Genomic DNA, 9,567 nt, shown 5'->3' with positions numbered 1-9,567 from the left:
GTCACTTGGACAATGCAGCAGCTGTAAGGTGATGTGCTCCTGTTTGTTCCCATCACAATGCTGGGCAGCACTGATGGTGATGGAGGGGTGAAGGATGGGGGCTTCTGCTGGAACACGTGCTGCTTTGTTTGCTTTATGGGCAGTAGTTGATAAGTCAGATCAAACTTTGTCCCCTAGAGTGGGACCAGAGAGGCCGAATTCTTTTGATTTGATGATGAGGTGATTAACACAAGGGATTGCTCTGAGGCTTGCTGTGGTCTCAATTTCCTTACCACCCAAATGGGAGGAATGGGACTTACCCCTCAGATAACACTTCTTGGAATCTAATTATTGGAAGTGCTTTATTGTGATTTTATCATGATTTGTGCAGTTTACATGAAAGCCTGTGCAACCTGCACAGACGTCCTGAGGAATGGCTTTTTAAATCAACGTCTTGATTTAATAATTTGATTTAATTTGATTTAATAAAGTGGTCTAATTAGAACATATAGTACTTGTTCTATCAGTGTAGTTTGGATGTGGACTGTTTGTCATGTGAAACTGTTAAGAGCATGAATGAAACAGAATGAAGTCTGGCAATTTAATTATATACTGGGTTATGTTATTCACTGACTTAATCAACATGCCCACATTATAAATGCCTCCAGGAGTACTGAGGTGCTAAGTGTGTTTAGAACAGAACTGCAAATATGCAAACTTGAACTTAACAGCTGAAATAAATGCAGCAGAGGTGTCTGATGGTGTCCAGTGGCTGATTTTAAATCACTGCTTATCTCAATAGGTGTATAAATAAAAAAGGTTTTTTTTAAAAAGAGCTTTTTGAATTGCTGCTTGCTGGTTCTCCTCCTGATAGGGAGGAAAGGTCCTTGGAAAGCCACTGAAGAAGGAGCAGCCTCTGCCTGTGCAGTCAGGCTGTCTGTGGAAGTTCAGACACAGCTGTGTTGAGCTGGGCCTGGTCCATGGTGAGTCAAAGGCTGAGTTATTGTGAGAAGCAAATAAATTCTGTCTGTCTGATGTATTTACATTGGAAGGTGTTTCAAGGTGGGGTCTCCACTGCTCTGTCTAGTACATTGTGTCCTGATGGCTGCTGAGGCCTTTATGAATTACTACAGTCCATAGAATAAATAATGCCTTTTATTCCAAGCTGTAGTAACCAAAGTTTCTGTTTGATTCCACCAAAATTACTGGCCACAGAGCAGCTTGTGTGCATACATGTCAAAGGTCTTTTTTCTGTATAATGCAGAAATTGGGAAAAATAAAATATTTTGCCCTCCAAGGTGCTGTGACTATGCCTCTTAATGTACCAAACCTCCCTGAGGCAGTGCCAGGCTTGCCAAAACCTGGCCCCAGGTCCTGCTGCTTCCCAGGGGTGGGGTGAGAGCTGGAGGTCACCCTGTGGGAAGAGGGGGACATGTGGCAGTGTGGAGGGGTGTGGGGAGGAAGCCACAGGGGTGGCAAGGTGGCATCAGTGCTCTGCTTGCTCTGAGCTGACCTCACCAACACAGCCTACAGGCTCCAGTGTTTAGGCAGTTGTTACTCGTGGGTAATGGTGAGGGAGGGCAGTGGCATGAGCTGGGCATTCCCTCAGCACTCCTCCATGATGCAGGCAGCCAGACAAGAAGCATTGTCCCCCCTCCCAGTCTGCTCCTCCAGGGCTCTACTGGGCACACACCCACAAACTCCTGGGGGCTGCAGTGCTCTGAAGCCTTTACACCCCAAGGGATGCTGGACTCCATCCCTGTGCTCTGCCTCACCATCCCTGCATTCTGCAATTCTCAAACACACAAAACAGTCACGGGATTACTTCCATTTTCTTCCACATTTTGGGAATTTTCCACAGAAACGGCAGTATACTGAAAGCTGTGCATGAAGCAATGGAGGATCTGGAGTTTGAATCTGCAATATTAAATATAAATGTGTCTTCCACCTCTTACTTTTTCCATGTCAATTTTGGTGGGAGAATTTTTATGCCATTATGAAGGTTTGAAAATGTGGGACAAAGGGCTTGGCCTTGTTGGGGTATTTTTTTCAATACAGTAGATGATTCATATTTATAAAAATAAAACCAGAACAATTCAGATGTCATTTCACTCATCCGGGTTCATTTCAAAGATCCCAATTAGAGCAAATCCAATATACATTGGCCAAGCCAGGCAGGGAGAAAGTTCTTCTAATGGAATCTCACAATCACATCTGCGTTTTAGATGTATCCTTTGGACGTGCCACCACACATACATCCATGGAGGGTGGACAGCTAGCATAAAGCAGGGTCCCCATTTGCTGCTAATGAATACTGGCTCCAGCCTGCAGAACTCTGAGCTGATCTCATCCCACCATCCCCATGAGATCAGCGTCTTTTATTGAGTACAATTGAGTGGTCCACATTTATAACACAAGTCTTAGAATCTCTGCTGTCTTTACGATGTGACTTTGAGATGCAGAAATAATCTAATGAACCCGAAGTTATGACTCAGACTTCTAATGAAGCCTGGAATGATAAAATCTTCAATGCAGTGTCGCTGTCGGGCTCAGTGTTAGGTGGCAAAGAGAAGGCACCAGCACCTTGCAAATCCATGGATCTGGTCTGGTACTGCTTTTTGTGACCCTATTTGTAAAGTGGCTGCAAGCCCTGAGCTGCTCCCAGCTCTCACGAGCAGAGATGGGATTAAAACGCCTTCTCTAAAAGGCTGTCAGTGTGAACAAGCGAGCTGAATCGCCCCGTGGGGTGCGGGATTCCCCGGGGAATGCGGGGATGCTCCCGCCGCCCGCTCTCTTTTCCCCCTCCCTGATCTCCATCCCACCCCCCGGCCAGAAAAGGAGCGCTCCCGGCTCCCCGCAGGGCCCGGCCCGGGGCCAGGCCAAGGACAAGCAAGATAATTGCTCCTGAAATACACGTGCCGACCCGCTGGACAAATAGGATTTTTGCTAAATTAGGAGAATTGCCGAGCACGCTCCATCCCCTGGCCGGGGCTCTATACATAGATGAAAGGCACACCCAGTTGTGCAATCTGTTGCAATGGCACACCTGGTGCTGTCTGCAAGTCTGTTCACAACCGTCAGCAGGTGCGACGTGGCCTTTGTGGCCATAAAAGTCTGTCTGGGCCGCCCCTGCTGCGCTCCCTCCCCGCGCTCTGCCGGGGAGGCTGTGCCAGATTAATGCGCTTGTTTGAAGCTGCTGGGAGCCACCGCCTGAAGCTTGTAGAGGCTTCAGGGGGATCAGAGAGAAGCCTGTGCACACAGGAGGGATTTGCAGCTCCTGTCTTGGTGGCTGTGCCTGGTGGAGGTAACAGGCAGGGCAGTGCTGCTGCCTGAGCAGGGACAGGGGATGAGAGCGACCTGCTCACATGGGAGGTGTCCCTGCCCACGGCAGGGGACATGATTTTATTTCCAGTTATGAGAATTTCCCCTCCCCATGGCAGGGGGGTTGGAATCAGATGATCTTTAAGGTCTCTCCCAAGACAGTGATTCTGTGATACAGCAGGTTCCTGTTTCTGCAGCCCCAGGGATGCTGCCCAGTGACTCTGGCATCAGGTACCAATGATTTGCAGTCAAGCCCCTGTTTGGGCTCAGTCTCTCCAAAAAGGGGTTTGCTTGCTTTGCTTTGGGATGCTGCATCTCACACATCATAGCATTAAGAGACCTCAGCCCCAGTCCAGACTTGACTTTCATTAAAGGAAGGATGCCACAGACTTTGGAGTAGCTTTTCAGGAGGAATTTTCATTCCCACTGGGTCATGCAGGATTTTGCTTGATACAAACAAAACAAGGGGATGCTCAAATCCCACCCTGCTGCAAAGGGTACTTCTCAATTTGTCTAATCCTTCAGAGCCACTCTCACATTTTAATTGGCAATGCATTTTTACAAGGACTCAAATGCTCCTGAGATGAATCATGAGGGAAGAGAGGAAGAATTCATAGCAGTTAAATGGCCCAGATTTGTGGTGCTTGGAGCTCTCTGGCTGCCTCAGGACTGGCTTCAGTGCATTTCTCGTAATTGGAAATACAATCAGATCCATATTAAACCCTGCCAACCACGGCTTGTATTGCTCTGCTGCTGAAGTGCTCAATATCCTGTACTGGCTTCAGCCTGTAATAAAACATTCAAAGCAGTGATGCTCAGAGAAACCCCTTGGTTATGAGGAAAAGGGGCTGGCAATGGGCAATGTGGGAATGTCTGTCAGCCATCATCATTAACAGTGGTCCTTGTGCCCCAGCCTCGTTAACAGAGAAATCCCTGGGCTTCTCCTGTGCCCACCTGTGTGTCAGTTCTCAGGGTATGGGTTGATGGGTAGAGTCTTCAACAGCGAGAAAAGCATGATTTGATCCTTTTATGACAGCAAAATGCTGCTGTGTGTGGGAAGCCCCTGGGGTTGAAGCCACACGTGTGAGAGACTGACCCCTCCAAATGATGCCATCCTGTGCATGTCCATCATCCACAGTCTGGATTTAACCCTGCTTCCTGGGACTCTGGGACTTGTGGAGAGGGGCTTGGGAAATTCAAAAAAAACCCCAACAGGTCAGTTTGTTAGTTCCCTGACAATAAGCCCAGAAGGGCATCTCACCTGGCTCTAGGTGCCAGGGAAACATCTGATGAGCCTTGCCCCAGTACTTTGGGGTGTCTGGCACAGCACTGGCCCCCCCAGCCCTTTCCAAAGTTCTCAGCAGGAGACAGTGGGCACGGATGGTGCTGTGCCCTGTGCTTTGTGCTCTGTGCCCTGTTCCCTGTGCCCTGTTCCCTGTGCCCTGTGCTCTGTCTGTGGCACAGCCCAGCCACCACCTCCAAAACCACCCCGGGGGCTGCGGGCAGGGCCAGGGCCGTGAGAATCGCTGTGCTCCAGCCTGCTGGTCCCCTGCAGCTCTCCTGGGCCTGAGGATGGGGACAGGCTTTGGGTCCAGGGTCAGCAATCTGTTTTCCAACGTGTCTGGCCGTGGTTGGTGAATGGAAGGTGCCTCCATCTCCTGCCCAGCGTGTGGGTCCCTCCGGAGTCCTGCCCCGTTTCGTGGGGAGGGGGTGTTGGGGAAACACTTGCTCGTGCAGCAATCGCTAAAATAACTGTTCAAGGCACAATCACGCTCTTGAGAGTGCTAGAAACAATTTGAGAAATGTTCTTGGGACGAGCGGCGGGCGCTGTGCAAACAGCTCGGCGGGGTTTGTGCGAGGGGCCCGCCCGGCCCCGCAGGGGAGGAGTGCGCTCGCAGCAGCGATAACCCACAGCTCCTTCTGTAACCTCCTCCTTCGGTCCTTCACGCTCCCCCGCTCCCACCCTGGCGTTTGGAGGTCCTGCTTTTGCAGTAAAATCAGGGAAACAAAACCAGAGCTGTCACAAGTCCATGCCACACTTTCTCCCCCATCCCTTTTCTAGTCACTGTTAAAGCAAGGGACTTTGGCAGGACTTCAGCACCCGCCATGGGTCTCCCCAGAGGCAGAACCTGGGCTTTGCTGCTCCACAGATTCCCAGCCTCAGCAGGCTCTCAGTGGCAGCTCGCTGGCCTGGCTGGGTTTGTGCCACTGCCCCTGTGCTGCTGACCCTGGAGCTGCAGCAGGGATGCAGAGGCTTGAGTTACAGCAATCCATCAGCTGCTCATCCACTTGCCAGCCCCACTGCTCTCCTGCCATCAATCATGTGGGAGCCCCGGGACAGGTTTGCAGCCTGGTTGTTCCTGCTGTGGCAGCTTAGCAGGGTGTCAGCAGCACAGGGAGCCCCGAGCCTGCAGGGCCTGAATGCAGCCACAGAGCTGGGACCTTCAACATCCACAGCAAATCTCCTTGGCCTTTGGGAATGGCATCAGGATCTGTCCTGTCTCTTCCTATCGTGGCTGGGGTAGCATCAGGACAAAGCAGCCAAGATCACATTCAAGGTTTATGCTTAGTCATGGAAGTGCTTCAGAAAACCCCATTTGCTGGAGTGAGCAGCCGTTTGTCTGGTATTTATGCAGTATCTGTAAAGAGCAGGGAGAGGGTTTGCAACAGGCTGCCAGGGAAAAAAGGGAACAGGGTTAGGCTGGTGCAGGGTGTGTATGAAAATTGCACAGCTTCAGGCTGACCCCCAAAGCAGCCACAACCCTTTACATCCCCGACCAGCTGAATTTGTAAGAGTGGAGAATGTCCCTTCTGCAGCAGCATCATTTTGGGCTGCCCAGAGCTGGAGCAGGACATGGCCAAGCCAGGTATCAGCTTTGTACCCAATGTTCTCATCTGCTACATCTTCCAAATTTACATTTTTTCCAAATGGCTTTGTTTTACCACTAATGTCTTTGTTCAGGGTAATTTTTTTACTGCTATTTCTAATTTGTTTTATTGCTCTTCCACACAACCTGATCCCAGCCTCTCAGACGAGCACAGTCAAAATCACACCAATACATCACCATAATCAGATCTGATTGCAGGGGCTCTCTGGGAGCCAAGGCACTGAGTGAAGGCTAACAGGCTTATTGATCACAGCAGAGCAGCAGCTCTCTCTGGCACAGGATTTAGCTCCTAGGTGGACTCTAATATATCAATCTGTTTTTTCTCAGTGGCAAAAGCAATGTGTAAATATCCTGCTGTTAATGATACAGGTCTGTTCCTGGTTTATAAATGGGGAAACAAAAAGATTGAAGTGAATGTCTTGCCTTCTAAAGCCCCATGACTAATTCTAATGCCCTGTCCTTTTTCTATCAATCAAGGCTGATTGGCAAAGCTTTTTAATTCAAGTCTCTAAGCAGGATGATCAGCATTTACTTAGCTAGTGTTGATTTCCACTTGACCAGGCTGCTCTGGAGAAAGGTATCACCTTATAGTGCAAACCTTCTTACAAGGGATAAAGAAACTGAGCCCGCCTCCCTCCTCCTCGTTAAGGATCCTCCCGAGCAGCTCTGGGTGTGGGGCAGGGACTGGGGGTCCCCAGGAGCTGGGCAGGCTCCCAGTGAGGACTGTGGCTCCGAGGGCAGAGCACAGGGCACCTCCTGTGGCCCCAGCCCAGCTGTGGGGTGCTGGCTCACGGCAGCCCAGCCCCAGCCCTCCCTTCCCAAACCCTGGCTCCAGGCACGGTGCATAGCCTGGGACTGAGTCCCAGAGCTGCTGCAATATAAAACAAACCTGGCAGCAGCAGCCTGCAGCCCGTGGCACATCTCCCCTGGCTATTTTTAGCTGCTTTTCCAGAGAAACAAGGCTTATGCAACCTGCCTGTGACTGCAGGGGCTCTGACTACTGCTCACCACGGCACCTCCATCTCTTGGATGGGATGGTTGCTCCAGGATGAGTTTAACAATGCCACTGCAGAGGGCAAGCCCATGGAGTTGCAGCACAAGCATCCCACAGAGCTGGACCATGAGCTCTGCCACTCACAGGATGATGAATTTCTCCCAGTGTTTCTTCTGTCATCTGTACCTGAGCACCCACCCTGGGCTGCCTGGCAAGCAGAGAGATGGAAAAATGAAATGCAACTAGGCTGACATTTAACAAAATTACTAATTTTTGTGAGGTTGTTTGCTTACAAAACACGTTGTTCTGTAAGGTCCTGTCTCTGGACAAGATGGGAGAGGGTTGGAGCTGAGAGTGGTGGTTTGGCATTGCAGAGCTGGTGCTCCCAGGACTGGTTTTGCCTCACTGGCTTCATAAAGCCCATCCAGGATGTGCATAGAGCACTGCAGAATTTACACAGAGCATTTACACTTGATACAAAAAAGAGGGACTTTTTTCTCTCAGGTACTATATTTAGATATTTTATGTGTAATAAGAGTTTGGTTGTCTCTTCAAGATTCCCCTGGGAGCAGGGGAATCTGGAGCTAGGCAGGACCACTCTAAATGTTTCAGGGGGCTCAGGACCCATCTCCAGCCAAGACTTCCATGGCATGAGGAAGCCTTCAGTGCTTGGGGAAAGCCCACAAGGCTGTTGGGGCAGTAGTCTGATGAATATTCATTGACATATTCATGTCAAAATATTCATTGACATGAGTATGTCAATGAATATTTTGACATATCCTACTGCTACAGCCATGCTCCAGCTGCAAATATCCATCCTTCTGTAGTTCAAAACAAAACCAAACACCTTGTCTGCAGGACAGCAATCAAAGGCAGCTTGGGGCAGCTTCATAGCCCCTCTTGTTTTGCCAGCAAACATCACACACTGCCATGAAACTCCAGACTGAGCCATAGGAGTGACACAGGGGAGTTAACAGGAGCCATCTGTGCAGGTTAGGAACTGTTTCCTTCCCTTTAACCAGTTTTGGGCCAGCTGGGTCATTCTGAGGTACAAGGAGCAGTGCCTGCCTCTTTGTGCCACCTGGAGATGTCAGATCCCATGCAGCAGCATCCAGTACAGAGCAGCTCAACAATATTCCAGGTCATTATGCAGTGCTCAGCCCTCCCACCAGCCATTTGTATGCAGATCTAGATCAAACGAATCCTTCTAAAATTTCAGAAAAGTGAATGCCAGACAATAAAAATATTAGACAATTGTTCTAAACCTATGTGTACACTGACATTCCACTCATACAAACCACATTATTAAGCATAGACAGAGTATTGCACTAATGCTATAAAACCAACCTGAGTTTGAGTACTCAGAAAGCTGCTTATCTGCTCCTTTGGACTAAGAAGACTCAATGCCTTTCAGTTATTAAAAGGGCTGAATTATGTCTCAGTCTAAACTTGGAAGTCAGAGAAGCCCCAGACCTCTCCAAGACCTCTGGAGGAAGTAAAGCCCTTTAAACCCCAGCTCAGCTTTTCAGAAAGAGCATTTGACTCCAGGAGGGATCCCTTGTTTGTTTGTTTGCTTGTTTGTCTCCAGCCACACTTATTCTCAAGCAATTTGCACTGACACCTTTTATGAGCTTGGGCTTTTCCAGAGCTTCAAGGAAGGTCCTGTTGCAAAGGATTGTGCCCTCCCAGGTGAGGACAGATGGATGTGCAGGGAGGGACTCAGCACCAACCCCATGCTCGTGTCTATTTGACTCCCTCCCATCATCAAGCCACCAAACAGCCTTTTATAAAGGACATTGTTTTCACCAGAAAATCTGGAGACTGGGAGGCTCAATCTCCAACCTAATGATCGACCTAATGCAGCCCTGTAATCTTAGAGGTCCCTGTATCAAAGGCAATCCTTCCACTGGCAAGCTGTGAAGGCTTTGTAAATCAAGTGTGTGTTTGTGGAACACCAGCCCTGGGTAACAGCCAAGGTCCTGAAGGTTAAGGGATGATATAGAAATACAGCAGACCTCAAGGATACTGGATATATTTTCTATTTTCAGATTTATGTGCCTGTCCTGGCATGTGTTTTTTGTCATGTGTACAGCATGAGCCCTGTATTTGACACTTTAAATCGAGGAACAAAGGACTGTTACTGTCGAGGGGGCTAAATTGAATTGAATTAATTTGTTTATCCTGCAAATCAACATCTGCTCAGACCTATTTCTTTCAACTCTGAAGTTGTCATAATGGAATATTTTGCCTTCTGCTCAGTCTAATTATAGATGCATGAGCCAAAAGCTCTTAATTTTGCTCACAGCCATCAGTGGGAGCTTTTCTGCCACACAGCTAAATGAAGGTCTTTCTCAGGAAGGTTTTTTCCCCAGTGAGTTGTGTGTT

This window comes from Geospiza fortis, unplaced genomic scaffold, assembly GCF_000277835.1.
Source record: "Geospiza fortis unplaced genomic scaffold, GeoFor_1.0 scaffold23, whole genome shotgun sequence".
Taxonomy (NCBI): domain Eukaryota; kingdom Metazoa; phylum Chordata; class Aves; order Passeriformes; family Thraupidae; genus Geospiza; species Geospiza fortis.
This window is presented reverse-complemented; position numbering follows the sequence as displayed.